The sequence below is a fragment of the Malania oleifera genome, chromosome 13, assembly GCF_029873635.1.
Source record: "Malania oleifera isolate guangnan ecotype guangnan chromosome 13, ASM2987363v1, whole genome shotgun sequence".
Classification (NCBI taxonomy): domain Eukaryota; kingdom Viridiplantae; phylum Streptophyta; class Magnoliopsida; order Santalales; family Ximeniaceae; genus Malania; species Malania oleifera.
Genome location: NC_080429.1, coordinates 71,498,693 through 71,518,405, shown reverse-complemented (window position 1 = coordinate 71,518,405; position 19,713 = coordinate 71,498,693).

The following is a 19,713-nucleotide window of genomic DNA, read 5'->3' as shown; positions in this document are numbered from 1 at the left end:
GAAGCAGTTTGGGGATCCCAGGGCTGGCGAGTGGTGGTGGCATCCTTAGAGATCATACAGGTACTTTTGTGTTTGGTTTTTCAAAATATTTTGGTTCTTGTTCAAATAATAAAGTTGAATTGAGAGCTGTGTTAGAGGGAATAAAGATTTGCAAACATTTGGGTCATACTAGTATTGATATTGAATGTGATTCGAAGATTGTTGTAAATTGGATAAGAACATGGAGGTGCTGCTTGTGGTATTTATGGGATTTTTAGGAGCAGTTGATGGGTTTATTGGAGGGAGTAGACTTTTCGATAAAGCATTGGTACAGAGAAGGAAATAAAGTGGCAAATATCTTGGCTCATCAAGGTGCTAGGGGGAGGAATAGGTTGTTTACAAATAGTAGTCAACTCCCTAGAGTTATCAATGGGTTATATAAATTGGAGAAGATGGGTACGGCTTATTTGAGGTATGTTTAGCTGATTTCCTATTGGTTTTGGTCTATGCTTTATGTTATTTATCTTTTGTTTGTTTTGTTGTGTGATATTTGGTTTGTAGGTCCTTGTTTTGTTTTGATTTGATTGGTTTTGTAATCTTATTTTGGCTCGATGTTGGTGTTGTTATTTGGGAGGTCTTTAAAGGTTTGTCTTTTGTCCCTCCCTTTAAATATCTTGTAACCATGGTATTCCTCTGCTAAAAGTGAGGGTTTATCAATAAATAAATAGAGGTTCTGCCCTTCTTTAAAAAAAAGAAAAAAAAAGAAAAAAAAAAGGAATCTTCGTGCATTATGATTTTTGCTTTTATTTAATATTACAATTATGCCCTTGTTATATTTTTATTTACCATTATGTCACCTCCACTAACCCATCCATTCTCATATATATATATATATATATATATATATATGTATGTATATATATATATGTATGTATATATATATATGTATGTATGTATGTGGGTGTGCATTAGTTTTTATTTATATATATTCATTATATCCATACCTGCCTATATATATTTGGGTGTGTATGTGTGTGGGGTGTGTAGGTTTTAATATATATGTACAAAACTATAAATGATGGGTGGAGGGGACTCACTTAATCATTGGTTGTGATTGAATTTAGTGAGGAATTGCATAATTGCATAAAAAAACACTCAATTTAAATTTCAATATTAATCTGAAACAAAATATAGAGAACTCTCAAATAACAATTCTCTCTTCTCACTAGTTAATGTCCCTCCCTACACCACATAACATTACACACACACACACACACACATCTATTTATAGCAATTTCTAGAACACTAGGTGGGAATTAACTTCAACAGAGGTGGGCTGGTAGGTGGAGTAGGTTACCTACAGCTTAATAATTTCAACATAATTGGCTGGGTTGGTGGAGCTGCTGCCAACCAAGTTTACTAAGTCAAGTTTAATTTTCAACATCCCCCCTTAAACTTGACTCTCTGAACTTTATCATTCCGAACATTGTCTTTAGCCTTGCAAAGATATCATGCCTGAGTGGCTTTGTGAAAATATCAGTAATTTGATCATACATTCTGCAAAATATCAGCTCCACTTCTTTCTTCTTGACGTGCTTCTTGATAAAATGATACTGAGTATCAATATGTTTACTTCTTTCATGGTAAATTGGATTCTTCGCAAGTGCAATCGTTGATCGGTTGTCGATGTAGACTTCTGTGGGGTTATCTTGAAGAAATCCCAGATACATCAATACATTCCTGATCCATATGTCATGACTAACAGCTGAGCTGGTAGCAACATACTTAACTTAATATGATGATAGCGTTACGATGGGTTGCTTCTTTGATGACCATTAAATTTTATATCTTCCATGAAGAATGTGAATCCAGTCGTGCTTTTTCTTTCATTAAGATATCTTCCCTAATCGCTATCTGAATAGCCGATAAGTTTGCAATCACCTCTTAATGAATAGAACATACCATCGGTGATGGTATCCTTGGCATAACATAGTATTCTCCTTGCTGCATTCAGATGGGACTGGTCAAGAGTCTCCATTTACTTGCTGACAAGTCCAACTCCATAGAGTATGTCTGGTCAAGTGCACGTCAAATATCTCAAGCTTCCAACCAGACTCTTGAAGTATGTGGGGTCAACATCTCCTTGCTTATTCTTTCTTAACTCCAATCCTGTTTCAACTGGAGTTGTCACAAGATTGCATTTGTCCATTCCAAACTTCTTCAGTACTTCTTTTGCATAGTGGCTTTAGGAGATGAAGATTCCCTTCTCGCTTTGCATGACTTCTATGCTAAGGAAATGAGCCATCTAGCCAATATTTGTCATTTCGAATTCTTTGACCATGATTCTCTTGAAAGCATCAAACATCTTTGGATTGTTTCCGGTGAAGATCAGATCATTAACATATAGGCAGACAATCAACATGCTTTCGTCTGTCTCCATTTTATGCATAGCGCATGCTCGTAGGGACACTTCTTAAATCCATTCTTCTAGAAATAGTCATCAATCCTCATGTTCCACGTACGAGGTGCCTGCTTCAAGCTATAAAGTGCTTTATTTAGCTTGTACATTCTATATTCTTTTCCTTTCTTCATATATCCAGGTGGTTGATCGATATAGATCTCTTATTCCAGAAAATCGTTTAGAAATGCTGATTTCACATCCATCTGGTAAATCTTCTGTTTGATTTGGTGTATTCCTAAGAGGGGAGTGAATTGGATTTTTAAAATTTCTCTCCTAGGTTCAACTAAATTGCAGCAGTATATCCATAACCTAGGGTCTGTCTATACAGTTTCAAATGCGCAGATAAATATAACATGTAGAAATTAAATCATGAGCAACATTCACAATATAACATACACGTGTGGTAAATAAATTTGTGGAAATATAAACAGTGCACAAACGATATGTTATCGGGGTTCGGCCAATACTGCCTACGTCCCTACCTCTAGCTCGCAAGTTCGAAGATTCCACTAATGTCCACTTAATGAGTGGAGCGGCACCGTTTACAATTAGGTCAATTAGCGGGGCTGACCTTAACCTACACCTTACTCGGATGGTGCACTTAGCTTCCCTAATCGGGTCTAAGATAATCCGGGACTATTCAACAGGGCTAGTCTCCCTCTTCAGGCCTATGCTTGGAATACATATGATATAAAATTTGTGCACAAACAAATGCTTCTTACACAAGCTGATATGTACTACTACGCACTAGTAATCATCAATGCACATCAATATGTATGAACTATAAGCTCGGTGCTCTACGTGTGCAATTAACACTCAAGGATATGTCTATAGTCTATCAAGCACAAGAGTGTTTTACAAGCTAATCTTTGAAAGCAAAGTATATCAAATCTCAATATCAGATTAGTGTTTCAAAGATGCTAGCAACTATATTCAAATTAACTCAAAAAATATTTTCCTCAATGAAATATGGCACAAGAGTTTTTTGAAAAATTCTATAGCTTGTGAAAATATTTGTGTGATGACGCAAAAATATATATATATGATTAAAGCACAATAATAATAAAATAATAAAAATGGTAATTGAGTTAATATCAATACAGATGTGTTTTTCTGTAGGATCCTTGATTTCATGTTTGATGCCTAAGAAAGGCCTTGTCAAAGCAAGTGCTCAGAGACCATTGCGACTCAGTCGCTCCCTAGAGGTCGGTCTGGTCAAAATGGAATTTCATAGGATAAAAAGGATAGACACTGTTTGTACACGTAAATAAATATATATACATAAAATAGTATTTTGACAGATATAATTTGTAGAAATACATAATAAGATGATAATAATATAGGTATCATATGTGGGGCCCACAAGACTATATGGGGTCCACATGAGTCCCGGAGCCACAAGACACTATTTATATACGTAAATAAGTATATAAAATAATGTTTTGACTGATATAATTTGTAGAAATATGTGATAAAATAATAATAATATAGGTATCCTATGCGGGGTCTACAAGACTGTGTGGGGCCCACATGAGTCCTGAAGCCGTATGGAGGTTTACACGAGTCTCAAAGTTATGTAGGATGCATAAAATCGTATGAGAGTTATTCGAGTCACGTAGGATCCATTTGGGTCTCGAAATTGTGTGGTGCCCACAAGACCATGTGGGGCCTACATGAGTTTTTCAAAATTTAAATTTAATTCTTATTTAAAAAAATAAAATAAATAAATACTAAAAATAGTTTAAAAGTAATAACAATGATAATAATAATGATAATAATGATTAAGAAAAATAATGAAATAATAAAATAATTAATTAACTAATTGATTAATTAGGTAAGTGATTAATTAAAAAATTATTTAATGGGAATGGTGGCAAGCACTCCCACATGGCCTCCATCCCCATCCCATACTCAACCCATACCTTGCCCATTCTTTAAATTTAAAAAAAATTATAATTTCACCAATCTCCCCACACTTTTATAAATTTCATTTCTTCCCCAAAATTTTCCTATAAATAGGGAGCTCTCAACCTTCATTTTTTACAACAATTTTCCAAGGAAGAGAAGGATTAGTGAGTGAAAGAATTTGTGGTGGAGAGAGAATTTTTGAATAAGTTCTCAATCACCCACTCTTTTCGATCTCATTTCTTAGAGATAGTTATAGTGTTCGTAAGGAAGAAGGTAAGTAAATTTTGATTATGTTAGTTTTTTTTTTATTATTTAAAATTTATACCCGAGTTTATTTTATAAGTAAATTTCAATTATGTTAATTAGTTCCACAAAATTTCCATGAGTTTATTTTTACGCATATTTAATCATACCAGTTCTATCTTTAATATACTTGCATTTATTTTTGGGTTAAGAAATGTTCTAATCCCCTCGGGTAAATTTTCAGCATTTCTTTCTATTCAAAAATAAATTATATATATTTTTAACACAAAAATTGTGTGGCATGAGTTTATTTTTACGTTGCATTTTTTTTGAAAATATGAGTAAAGATGAGATTTTTACGATATTATTTTAAATTGCATAAATTATAATAAGATGATTTTAAAACCCCTTATGGTAACGAAAGTTCAAAGTTACAGATGTTCGGTACCGCAGCTTAAAGTTTATACGGATCAGAGTGCACCCACACTGTTTACAGAGTGGTTATTTATGTTAGTGGATTTCTCCTGAGTGCACACCTGGTTCTAGACTAGGACTTAATAAGGAAAATCTTACTTAAAGTTTACGTACGTTGATTTAGTTTGGTCGGCCAGCAAGCTAAGTCCAGTCTTCAAACCGCACAACCCAGTCATGGGGGTAAACATGACTTACAGCAAACAAGCCTAAGGGTGGTTTTTATAATATATGTTTATACATATTTAATTACGTGTACAATTTACTGATGATTTGAAGGAAAAGTGTAAGCTTACATGAAAAGGATTATTTTGGTGCTTAAATGACGATCTAAGGAAAACGTATAAGAAAAAGTATATGTATGTTTATCATTAAATATTTTTATAGTTTTAAAGTTAAAAGTTTAATTTAACAGTTATAGTATATAATTATAAAATTTTACTGTTGTAATTGATGACAAAAGTTTTATACAGAAATTTTAAATTTATATTTATTCTAAAAGAAATTTTGAAGTTATAGTATTAAATATTGTTTTACAAAATTTTTTAAAAATCTCATTTTGGCCACACACTAATAATAATCTTATTTACTTACTGAGCATCGTCTCACTCCAATCATATTTTTATTTCAGATAACTCTGAAGAGCATGTTGTAAATCAGGCTTAGCAAGCATGCGGGTGGAGATAGAAAAATAAAATTTTTTTTAGAAATATTAGTATGATGTCAGATATTTATGCTTGTGTAATTTTTCTTCTTTTGAAATAAATGATTGTAATATGGATAATTAGCACTCTGGTTCAATGAAAATTGAGTTTATTTGCTTCTGCTGTAAATCAATAGTAAAAAGTTAATATCCAGCCCCTCGGGGTCGGGGTGTTACAATTTGCAAACAAAAAATATAGTTATAGGAATCTTGCAATGACAATGCAAAGATTCTCAAGCTACTTAGTTTATCCCAATGCAAGATTTATTAAATTTAAATCTTTGGGATAAACTTAGCTTAACTCCCCAAAATAAATACCAACCAATCAAGCAAACAATGGGAGTTCTAGTCAATTAATAATATAGCAATAGCACACTAGATACTCTCACAATGTTAGGATATATCAAAGGAATGACGGTATGAGAGTATTTGAAAGTAGAATGGACAAAATAAGGTTATGGATTTTCAGAGAATTTTTGCCCTAATTTTTTTGCTAATCCCTACTAATTTTGACAAATGATTGGGTATATATAGAAATGGGGGAAAAATAACCATTGGGGGACATACTGGGAATTTTTAAAAATGTTTTAATTATGTTTAGAAAAATTAACCTTGTTTAACCGACTTAACTACAGTAAAAAAATAAGCAACCCGAGAGGTTTCGGGTGGCTGAACCTTAGTTCGGTCACCCGAATAAACTCAACTCAAAAAGCTATTTTTAAATGTTCGGGTGCCCGAGTCTGTGTTCGGTTGGCTAAACCAAGGCGATTTTCCTACTGTCCGTGGTTTGGGTGCCCAGTCCAACATTTGGTTAACTGAACTCACAAGTTCAGTCGCCCGAGGGAGGTACATTCATTACTGGTTCGGTCGCCCAAAACTAGGTTAACCTGCTGACTTCCCAATGGTTTGGGTGCCTGAGGTTTTTTGAACACGAACGGTTTGATCATCCGAATCCTTATGATTTTGATCCTTTAATTCCAATTTTAAATCGATTGATTCCGTTGATTATGTAAGTGATATGGGGACTGATTGAGCAGATAGACTGCACATGACACTGCTTCAGCCCAAAAACTCTTGGGCACATTCTTATCCTTTAACATGCTCCTGGCCATGTTAAGGATTGTGTGGTTCTTCCTTTCGGCTACACCATTCAACTGGGGAGTGTAGGTCTGTGTAAACTGTGTTTGAATCCCTTGTTGCCTAAGGAATTCTAGGAAAGCTTCATCTTTGTACTCTCCTCCTTAGTTTGACCGGAGTGACTTGATGCTGTAGCCACTCTGTTTCTCCACAAGAGCTTTGAACTCTTTGAACTTGTCGAACACCTCTGACTTCTTTTCCAGAAAGTAGACCAAGGTCTTCTTGCTGTAGTCATCGATGGAGGTTAGGAAGTATCGATTCTGTCCATTCGAAAATGGTTTTAGTGGACCACACACGTCTATGTGTATTAGCTGGAGCGGCATGGTAGATCTCTAGTCGGCTTGTTTTCCAAAGCTGTTTCTGTGTTACTTGCTCAGAATACAAATTTCACATATTACATTTGGATGGTGGATATTTGGTAAGCCTTTCACCATCTTCTTGCTTCCCAATTGTTTCAAACTTTCAAAATTCAGATGTCCGTACCTTAGATGCCATAGCCAGTCTTTGTCTCTGATGATAGTGCTCAAACACCTTGGCATATCATGTTGGATGGCGAGCTGAAACATTCGATTCTTTGCCATTTGAACTTAAGTAACAAGCTTTCCTCGAGCGTCTATAATCACCATCTTTTTATCACTAAGGCTAATTCGGTAGCCTTACTCGACAAGTTGTCCGAGACTTAAAAATTTAGTCGTCATATCTGGCACGTAATAGACGTTGGAGATGTAAGCATGATCTCTAGACTTCTGTTTGATCAAAACATATCCTCTCCCTCAGACTGGGATTTTTGAATTATCGCCAAAAGAGATCTCCCCCTGAACTTTCTCACCAAGTTCAAAAAATAGGTTCTTTCTTCCAGTCATATGGTTGTTGGCTCTAGAGTCAAGGTACGAAACACTTTGGTCCTGGGGAGTTAAATCATGTGCCATTAGCATTAATGACTCTTCATCTGCATGTTCAGTTTCAGCAAGATTAGCCTCCTCGCTAACCTTTTCTTGTTGTCTCCCCAACACTCATTGCTATAGTGTCCGTACTTATGACAGTTGTAGCATTGAATGTTTCTTTTGTCTACGTTCGGGTGATTATTGTGTCCTCCTCTTATGCCTTGTCCTCTGCCTTGTGGGATATAGTTTTGTTGATTTTGTCCTCTTATAGTGGGACCTCTTCTACCTCTGCCACCTCCTTTGGAGTCAAAATTTCCATAATTTCTTTCGCAAGATCCTCAGCCTCATCCTCTTCCTTGCTGTGATGTCCCCCTTTTGTTGTATGTATCTGCAGTGAGGGACAACTTTGTTTGGAGGGCTTGCTCCAGTGCTTTATCATCACTCATTCTATTGACTTTCTGCTCATGTGCTTGGAGTGAGCTCATAAATTCTTCTACGGACATGGTTTCCAAATCTTTTGTTTCTTCCAGGGTCACAGCTATATAATCATATTTTGGATCTAGAGATCAAAATTTTCTCACAAATTCTCTCGTCATTAAGAGTCTCTCCATTTCTTCTCAATTGATTTGATACTACCATAACTCATGTATAGTAGTTAGCAATAGATTCAGTAGATTTCATTTTTAGAGATTCGAACTCACCTCGCAATGTTTGAAGACGAATCTTTTTCACTTTGTCTGCACCTTTGTTTGTTCGATGGAGAGAGTCCCAAACTTCTTTGTATGTCTTGGCGGAGGCAATGATTTCAAACATGGCCTCATCAAGGCCTTTGTAGATTATGAACTTTGCCTTGAAATCCTTCTTTCGATCGGCTCGCAAGGTCGTTCTTTGAACATCCGACATAGTTGCTTCGACTTTTTTTTGATGGAATCTCTCTGTATCCATCTTCAATGATTTCCATGACATCCTGAGCACATAGAAGGGCTCTCATTTGAATAAACTAGTTGTCATAATTCTTCCGGATCAACTTTGGAATGACAACTTGGGTAGCATCGTTTGCCACTGAATTTTATATATAAAAAAAGAGATATGGGGGTCGATTTTGGCAAATCTTATGCCACCAATGTGTTTAGAAGGTTGAAAAACCTTAGGAACCAATTTTTGGTTACAATGAACTAGTCCAAAAAACACTGAACCGACTACAAGAATTTCGGGTGGTTTTTAAACTAGCCAGTTTAACTTAACGTCCGTTTAAATGGCGTTAGCAATTACTGTTGGGCCATGTGGCCGCTTTTGAATGTGCCGCGTGTCAGCGATTGTACGCGGGTCGGGTCTTGGGTACGGATTCGGGTTGCGAGTCGCAGGTTGCTGGCTGGGTCGGATCTCGCCAAACGGGCGAGGAAGACACGTGCGAGGTGCATGGAGCGCATGTCGCCGGTTGCCGGAGTCTACGTTGGTGTGTGGGAAAGGTACTGACAACGCTGGAGGCATGTGTGGCACCTCCCGATGTCCGTTTGAGATGTGGTTTTCATTGTTGGAATCATCTTGATGCAAATTTCACAATGGTATGCTCAATTTCAGATTTTGAGCAACTTCAAATCTAAGAGAAAAAATGAATTTTTTCTCCATTTGTATCTATTTGGCAGATTTCAGCGTTCCTGAACGCTTTGATACCATTGATGGGTGGAGAGGAACGCTCAGTTATTGGTTGTGACTGAATCTCAGTAAGAATCAATTGCAATAACAATATATTTCAATCTGAAATGAATACAGAAAACTTCAAATCAGAACTCTCTCTCTCGCTCACTAGTTTTACTCTCTCAGCACACCATATAATACATTGCATACACACACCTGTTTATAGCAAATTGTAAATCAAATAATCAACAATTGTGGGAGTAAATCTTCAATGGAGTTGGGCTGGTAGGTGGAGTAGGTTGCCTAACCGACTCCAAAAAAATCAACAGCGGTTGGCTGTTGGCCATCTCCAGTCAAGTTTACTATTTCAACATCCCCCCTTTAACTTGACTCTGCTAACTTTGTCATTGTAAGCATTGTCTTCAATTTCGCAAAAATATCATGCCTAAGTAGTTTCGTGAAAATGTCAGCAATCTGATCATACGTTCTGCAAGATATCAATTCCACTTCTTTCTTCCTGTAACCTTTGGCAACATGTTTTGTTTTGTATCTATGGACTTCTCCTTGACTGTTCTTCTTGGTCTTATAGACCCTTTTACACCAATAGTTTTGCAGCCCTTCGGGAGATTTGTCAACTCCCAAGTCTTGTTCTTGTCGATGGATTGAATCTCCTCATCCATTGCTTTTCTCCATTTGTCTTCTTCGTTAGCTTCCTCAAAGCTAACCGGGTCGCTGGTCAACAACATAAAATATAGAGTAAATACTCTTCTATTGGTTCTTTAGTTTCATACGGGTTAGCTAGATTTCGAGCTCCTCTAGGTCTCATGTCTAAAATTTCACGCTCTATTGGTGATGGGGCTTCACTCCTCTATGGTGAATCATGTGGAGGTGTCTGCAGCTCGGGAACTTGTGACTCGATAGCCACTTCTCTTGTCTGTGTAGGTTCTTCTCCTTCAAGTGTCATTTCAGCATGTTTGGAACATTCAGCGTAGTCCCATTTCTAGGATTAATTTTCTTCAAAAATGACATCCTGACTATGAAAGACTTTCTTGTTGATGGGATTGTAGAGTCGATATCCCATGGTGCTATCGCCGTATCCAACAAGGATACACTTCTCTCCTTTATCATCCAACTTTTTCCTTCTTGCTTCTAAGATCTTGGTGTAGGCTATGAAGCCAACACCTTAAGATGACTCACACTGGGCTTGTGAGTGCTCTAGGCTTCATGTGGTGTCTTTGTATCAAGACTTTTTGTAGGACACTGATTGAGCAGATAGACTGCACATGACACTGCTTCTACCCAAAAACTCTTGGGCACATTCTTATCCTTTAACATGCATTCTAATCCTTTAACATGCTCTAGGCCATGTTAAGGATTGTGCGATTCTTCCTTTCGGCTACACCATTCAACTGGGGAGTGTAGGTCGGTGTGAACTGTGTTTGAATCCCATGTTGCCTAAGGAATTCCAGGAAAGCTTCGCCTTTGTACTCACTTCCTTGGTTTGACCGAAGTGACTTGATGCGGTAGCCACTCTATTTCTCTACAAAAGCTTTGAACTCTTTGAACTTGTCGAACACCTCTGACTTCTTTTTTAGGAAGTAAACCTAGGTCTTCCTGCTGTAGTTGTCGATGGAGGTTAGGAAGTATCGATTCTGTCCATTCGAAAATGGTTTTAGTGAACCACACACGTCTGTGTGTATTAGCTAGAGCAGCATGGTAGATCTCCAGTCAGCTTGTTTTCCAAAGCTGTTTCTGTGTTGCTTGCTCAGAATACAACTTTCACATATTATATTTGGATGGTGGATATTTGGTAAGCCTTTCACCATCTTCTTGCTTCCCAATTGTTTCAAACTTTCAAAATTAAGATGTCCATACCTTAGATGTCATAGCCAATCTTTGATGATAGTGCTCAAACACCTTGGCGTATCATGTTGGATGGTGAGCAGAAAGAGTCGATTCTTTGCCATTTGAACTCGAGTAACAAGCTTTCCTCGAGCGTCTGTAATCACCATCTGTTTATCACTAAGGCTAATTCGGTAGCCTTTCTCAACAAGTTGTTTGAGACTCAAAATGTTAGTTGTCATATCTGGCGCGTAATAGACGTTGGAGATGTAAGCATGATCTCTGGACTTCTGTTTGATCAAAACATATCCACTCCCTCGGATTGGGATTTTAGAATTATCGCCAAAAGAGATCTCCCCCTGAACTTTCTCATCAAGTTCAAAGAATAAGTTCTTTCTGTCAGTCATATGGTTGCTGGCTCCAGAATCAAGGTACCAAACACTTTGGTCCTAGGGAGTTGAATTGTGTGCCATCAGCATTAATTACTCTTTATCTGCATGTTCAGTTTCGGCAAAGTTAGCCTCCTCGCTAATCTTGTGACGACCTGCCTAATTTTCATTATTATATATATATTCAACATCAATGTCACATTTCTCATATCCCAGCTCAACAGATCATAATCCACCTGGGCCCGTGGGTACCAGGGATAAATCATAACACAAACTGAAGCCTAAGCAGTAGGAAACATACAACCACAATACAATAAATACAGAAGCATCCATCACATTACCATAACTACCAAAGTCACTATAGCCACTGTATTTCCATATATACAACCCAAAAATGAGATCTAGGAATATTTCCCACAAAATCTAACTGTCCCAACAAAACTTACCCTCCCAAGGGGCAAATCTATCGTACTAGATCAGTGGGCTTTTACCCGCTCTCCTATCAGGGACTCTTGAAAAGTTAATAAAATTTAGGGGTGAGACACCTCTTAGTAAGGGAAATAAACAAATACTAGTGTGTGGCAACATGAGTAAACTGTGTTATACATATACCATACAGAACATATCCAACAACTTTTTTGTCAAATTTGGGAAAAACACATACATATCAAATCATGGAAGAACATATAGCATTTTCATAAACATATTTCATCTCATATAATAATAACAACATAAAAACAATCCTGGTAGGTTAGCTGGCTGTTGTCATGTATTACCCCCACATGACTGGGTTGTGTGGCCCGAAGGTGGGACCTGACAATGGTTGGCCGACCACTCCCAAGTCAAACATATAGTCTGTAGGTCCGATGGGTCTGCCTGGCCTGGTCCGTACACCAGGGGCGATCACGCACATTTCTTAATAACCACATCGACCATCCAATCTCACACCACTCCGTACAGCGGCGTTAACACAAATATCATGATCACGAAGACTATGGACACATAGCAATGGTACCGTGCAAGTGCTAGCCTAGACCAATCCAACTAGGTATTGATACCATATAACATATACCGAAAATGTGATACTTGGATATTTCATATCATAAATTTTTACATCAATTATAACATTTGCATATATACGTATATCATGAAAATCATCGGCCCGTACGCCGGTATTACACATTTTATCATAGCACGGCTAGTACGCCGGCAAATCACATCATAACATGGCTCGTACGCCAAAAAACATATCATAGCACAGCTCATACATTGGCAAATCACATCATAGCACAGCCTGTACACCGACAACCATATCATAGCATAGCCCGTACGCCGGCAGACTTATCATAGCATAGCCCGTATGCTGGCAAATCACATCATAGCACGGCCCGTACGCCGGCAAACATATCATATATAAAAATCTCGGCCCGTACGCCGGTTTTCCCATTATAAAAATCCATATCACCATCCCATTCTAGAAAACAGTAATTCATAACATTTTATACTCATGCCACACTGAACAGATTTTCCATATTCAACATATCATCATTTTAATAATAATTTCCTAAATAAAAATCATATATACATATACACATATTTACTTTTTTTGAAATTAGATGCTATAGCAGTATACATAATTCCAACAAATACTAGCTTAGTTTATCCCCTTACTTGGTTACTGAAAAAGCCCCCAAAACAATCTAATCTAACTCCCGTAAGATTTTCTGACCAATACCCTGAAAATGAAAACTTCAAGTATTAAAATTTAGTATTTCTACGTGTCCATCATTTCTTACTACTACCATAAGATCAAATTTGGCTTAAAAATTCTTACCTCAACTTAGGGATGATTTCCTACTTCGTTTCACCAACGATCCGCTCCGGCAGACTTGCAGAGAACTTCGTCAGGAGTGTTGTGGTGGCTACGGATCATCGATCCAGCGACTGTCGGGGCCAGAATCGAAGAGAGAAGAAAGAGAGAGAGACTTAGAGAGAGAGAGAGAGAGAGAGAGAGAGAGAGAGAGAGAGAGAGGAGAGAGAGGGGCGTTGAAAATGATAAAAATATCGATTTTCCACTATTTATAGGGCCAGATTCGTCAACGAGACACGTAACTTTGTTGACGAATCATTCAGTAAATTCATCAATGAAGCCCTGTGTTCGTCGACGAAATTCAAAGTAGCCAAAACCACCTCTTGGTATTTCCTCATCGACGAACACAGGGGTTCATTGACGAAATCCTTAAAGCCTTCATCGATGAAACCCTGTGTTCGTCGACGAAGTTTGGCAGCTTTTCTTCTGTTCCTGTTTCCATTTTTCCTCCCTCTTTATTATCTAAATTTCACCTTTATTCGGGTTGTTACATTCTCCCCTCCTTATAAAATTTCACCCTCGAAATTTACTGTTCACGTAACTTGTCATCCCTTAATAAGAAAAAGGGAGGGGTCTACTTATCTTATTACTTACCCTCACTTATGGCGGAGGAATATTGTGGTTACATCCCGAGTTCTGGCAGATTACACATACAAAAGAAAACTTCTCCCAAAACTATTATGCTATACCAATTAAACCATTACATGTACCTGCAAAAGAAACTACCTAACCACTTACATTTTATCCAACCAACCTTCTTGGAATAGATGCGGATACTTCTGTTTCATTTGTTCCTTAGATTCCTATGAAGCCTTTTCAATTGCATGATTCTTCCACAAAACTTTTACCTGAGGAATCTTCTTGTTACGTAGCTCCTGTACTTTCCTATCTAGAATTTGCACTGACACCTCCTCATACACTAGTGAATCATTGAGCTCTAACTCCTCATAGCTAATAATATGAGAAGGGTCTGGGACGTATTTCCTTAACATGGCAACATGGAATACATCGTGGATCTTGGATAACGCAGGTGGTAAAGCTAGCCTGTAGGCTACTGGTCCCACTTTATCTAGAATCTCAAATGGATCGATAAACTTAGGACTAAGTTTACCCTTCTTCCAAAATCGCATAGCCCCTTTCATCGGAACTATCTTAAAAAACACGTGATTACCCAAATCAAATTTCAGATTAATGCAGCGATTATCAGCATAACTTTTCTGTCAGCTCTGAGCTGCACTGATCCTGTCCCTAATAAGCCGAATCTTATCACGTGCTTGTTGCACAAGCTCCGGCCCCACTACTCGCCGCTCACCCACTTCATCCCAAAACAAAGAAGATCGACATCTCTTACCGTACAAAGCTTCAAAAGGTGCCATGCCAATACTGGACTAGTAACTGTTATTATACGCAAACTCCACCAGTGGCATGAACTGAGTCCAGCTACCCCCAAAATCTAATACGCATGCACGAAGCATGTCCTCTAGTATCTATACCGTCCTTTCAGTCTGCCCATCTGACTGCGGATGGAATGCCATGCTAAACGATAACTGAGACCCTAGAGCCTCTTGCAAGCTCCTCCAAAATCGTGACGTGAATCGCGGGTCTCAATCTGACACAATAGATACAGGCACCCCATGAGAACGAACTATCTCCTGAATGTAAATCTCTGCTAAACGGCTGAGGGAGTAGCTGATCTTGATAGGTATAAAGTGGGCGGTCTTAGTCAAATGGTCAACAATCGCCCAGATGGCGTTTTAGCCATGTAATGCTATCAGCAGTCCTGACACGAAGTCCATAGATATATGATCCCACTTCCACTCCGGGATAAATAACGACTGCAACTGCCCTGCCTACCTCTGGTGCTCAGCCTTTACCTGTTGGCACGTCAAACACTAGGCTACATACTCGGCGATCTCTCTCTTCATGCCACTCCACCAGTACGACTCTCGCAGATCCCTGTACATCTTCGTACTACTAGGATGAATTATATACAAGGATCTATGAGCCTCTTCTAAAATAGTCTTTCTAATCTTAGTATCTGCAGGAACACATAATCTGGAATGGAACCGCAAAGTTCCGTCATCTGCAATACTGAATTCCTCCCCCTGATCACTCTGTACTCTGTCTATCACCTCTGCTAATTCTGAATCTTCCTTTTGAGTGGCTTTAATTCTTTCTTGTAGAGTAGGCTATACCATTAAACTGGAAATACACACTGGAAGATCACTCTCTACCAATTCTATGCCGAGTCTCTCCAGATCCATAATAATCGGATGCTGGATCTCCATAGCCGCCAATACCGGTTCCTTGGATTTTCTGCTCAACGCATCAGCTACCACGTTTTCTTTCCCAGGGTGGTAATTGATGGTACAATCAAAATCTTTAATCAGCTCCAACCACCTTCTCTAACTCATATTCAGTTCGTTCTGCGTGAAGAAATACTTTAAGCTCTTGTGGTCAGAGAAAATATCACACTGCTCGCCGTACAGGTAATGCCTACAAGTTTTTAATGCATGTACCACTGCAGCCAATTTAAGATCATGTGTAGGGTAGTTCTTTTCATATTCTTTAAACTGCCTAGATGCATACGCCATTACCCTACCATGCTGCATCAATACACAACCAAGTCCCTTTAAGGATGCATAACTGTAAATGACATATCCCTCACCTCCTGATGGAATAACTAATACTGGTGCTGTGACTAGTCTTTGCTTCAGTTCTTTAAAACTCTGCTCACAGCTATCATCCCACTCAAATATGACATTCTTCCTCGTCAGTCGTGTTAAGGGTCCAGACAAGGCTTAGAATCCCTTAACGAAACGGTGATAATAGCCAGCTAGCCCCAAGAAACTCTTGATCTCCTAGACATTTCTCGATCTAGCCTAATTTACTATCGCCTCAATCTTGCTAGGATCCACAGAAATACCATCTCCAGAAACAACATGCCCCAAGAACACGACATTCTCAAGCTAGAATTCACATTTACTGAACTTGGCGTACAACTTCTTTTCCCGAAGTATCTGTAAAACTTGCCTCAAGTGCGTCTCATGCTCCTTATAGCTCCTCGAATAGACCAATACATCATCAATAAACACAACAACAAACTGGTCCAGGTATTGGTGGAAGACTCTATTTATCAAGTCCATAAATACAGCAGGAGCATTCGTCAGACCAAATGGCATAACAAGAAACTCATAATGCCCATACTTGGTCTTGAAGGCCGTCTTCGAGACGCCTTCTACTTTCACTTTTACCTGATGGTAACCAGATTTGAGGTCAATCTTTGAATACACCTGTGTACCCTGGAGTTGATCAAACAAATCATCAATACGGGGTAGAGGATACTTGTTCTTGATTGTCACTTTATTAATCTCCCTATAGTCTATACACATCCTCATGGTCCCGTATTTCTTCTTCACAAATAAAACTGGAGCTTCCCACGGGGATACACTGGGTTGTATGAAACCTTTATCAAGAAGATCTTGCAACTGATTCTTCAACTCTGCTAACTCCACTGGCGCCATCCGGTATGGTACTTTAGAAATTGGCACTGTACCGGAAGGTAGATCAATGGAGAAATCTACCTCACGATCAGGTGGCAAGCCTGGTAACTCATCTGGGAAAACATCCGTAAACTCCTTTACTGCAGGCATGCTAGCAAGTTTCAATTCATTCTCTGACATCTCCTTCACAACAGCCACTAACCCCTGACAACCACTCAGCAGTAGTCTCCTGGCCTGAATAGCTGAAACTAATTGAGGCGGGGATTGCACTCGCGACCCTATGAACTTGAAGTATGTTTTCCCCGGAGGTCTGAATATCACTTCTTGTGCTCGGCAATCTATGCTGGAAAAATTGGTCGCTAGCCAATCCATGCCAAAGATAACATCAAACCCGTGCATGTCTAGCACTATCAAATCAGCCGACAAAGTCTTTCCTTGAATATCAACTGGACAACCTCGAAGCATCCTATTACACCTCACTGCTAACCCAGTCGGTGTAGATACCAACAATTCAACATCTAATGATTATGTTTCAGTCCCACATAATTTAAAACACCCCGAAGACACGAGCGATTGCGTAGCTCCTGAATCAAATAATGCAATGACTTTAAAAGAAAACATAGCAACCATACCTGTCACCACGTCACCCACCGTCTCAGCCTCACCTGGCGTCAGATTAAACACCCTAGCTAGAGCCATATTCCTCTGATGGTCCCCATGGGACGCTTGATAACCTCCCCGGAATGGTCTGGGAGCTGGAACTGCATCTGGTGGGGTAGGACAGTCTCACACCATATGCTACCACATTGATAGCATACCACACCACCATCTGGTGGTGTAGGACAGTCTCGCACTATGTACCCCGATCTACTGCACCGATAGCACACTATACCACCAGCTCAGCACTCTCCTAGTGTCTCATACCACAAGTCTGATAGATTAGAGGACCCTGCCTTGTCTGTACCTTGCGTCCTCCCGTCTCCTACCTTCGTCCTTTGCTGTGATTTCCTCTCCTCCACTGACTCGTTCTATGTCCCTACTAGTAGCCGGTAGATGCAGATCTCTTCCTCTGTCCTTGATCCTCTGCATCAAGATGCTCACTAATCTCTGACAAGGCTACCCTGTCGACTAACTCAGCAAAGTCTTGAATCCGAAGCACCACCACCTGCTTGAATATGCTCCATCTCAAGCCTCTCTCAAACTGCCTGGCTTTCCTCGCTTCATCAAGAACACTGTATGGGGCGAAATGAGATAGCTCGATAAAACGTGCCGCATACTGCTGGATGGATAGCTGTCCCTGCTTTAGACTCAGGAACTCTTCTACCTTAGGCTCCCTGACAGCAGCTGGAAAATATCTGTCAAAGAACAAATCTTTAAACCGGTCCCATGTTATGGCTATCGAAGTCACCCTCTATTGCTCTAGCAGCCTCACCGCAGTCCACCACCTTTCAGCCTCTCTTGTCAATTTATAGGTGGCGAAGAGGACTCTCTGTTCCTCAGTACATTGCAATACAGCCAATATTTTCTTAGTCTCTTGCATCCAGTTCTCAGAAGCTACGGGGTTTACTCCACCTGAGAATGTCAGAGGATTCATCTTCATAAACTTTTCTTTAGTGCACCCATGGCCAGCTAATGGACCACTATGCTCCCTCGAACTCCTAGAGATCTCAGCCATAACCTGCTGAGCCACGCTACGTAATACCGCATTAGAGTTGGTCCCAACTGCGCCTGATGGTCCTGCTCCATCACTGCCACTTACATGGTCACTATTCCCTTCTGGATCCATCCTGAAAACATCAACCACAACTTAGGAATTCTATCTTTAAAATTTACCCACCTATCCTCACCACTTATCTCAACATTTCTAACTCATTTCAAATCCCCAGTCCTACATTCTAGGAACACAACCCGACAATAGCTTACTATAGTTTTCCTAAAATCGTCACCCCAGGAAAAGCACAAAAACTATCACGGAAGTCCTGCCTCTAGACTATAGAACAACCTTAAATCTTTTCCTACACTCTGGTATCGTTTCTGCTGCATTCTTGAGTCTACAGAACCTAACAACCTAGGTTCTGATACCACACTGTGACGACCTGCCTAATTTTCACTATTATATATATATATATATATATATATATATATATATTCAACATCAATGTCACATTTCTCATATCCCAACTCGACATATCATAATCCACTTAGGCCCGTGGGTACCAGGGATAAATCAAAACACAAACGGAAGCCTAAGAAGCAGGAAACATACAACCACATTACAATAAATACAGAATTATCCATCACATTACCATAACTACTAGAGTCACTATAACTACTTTATTTCCATATATACAACCCAAAAATGAGATCTAGGAACATTTCCCACAAAATCTAACTGTCCCTACAAAACTTACCCTCCCAAGGGGTAGATCTATCGTACTAAATCAGTGGGGCTTTACCCGCTCTCCTATTAGGGACTCCTGAAAAGTTAATAAAATTTAGGAGTGAGACACCACTCAGTAAAGGAAACAAACTAATACTAGTGTGTGGCAACATGAGTAAACTGTGTTATACATATACCATACAGAACATATTCAATAACTGTTTTGTCAAATTTGGGAAAAACACATACATATCAAATCATGGCAGAACACATAGCATTTTCATAAACATATTTTATCTCATATA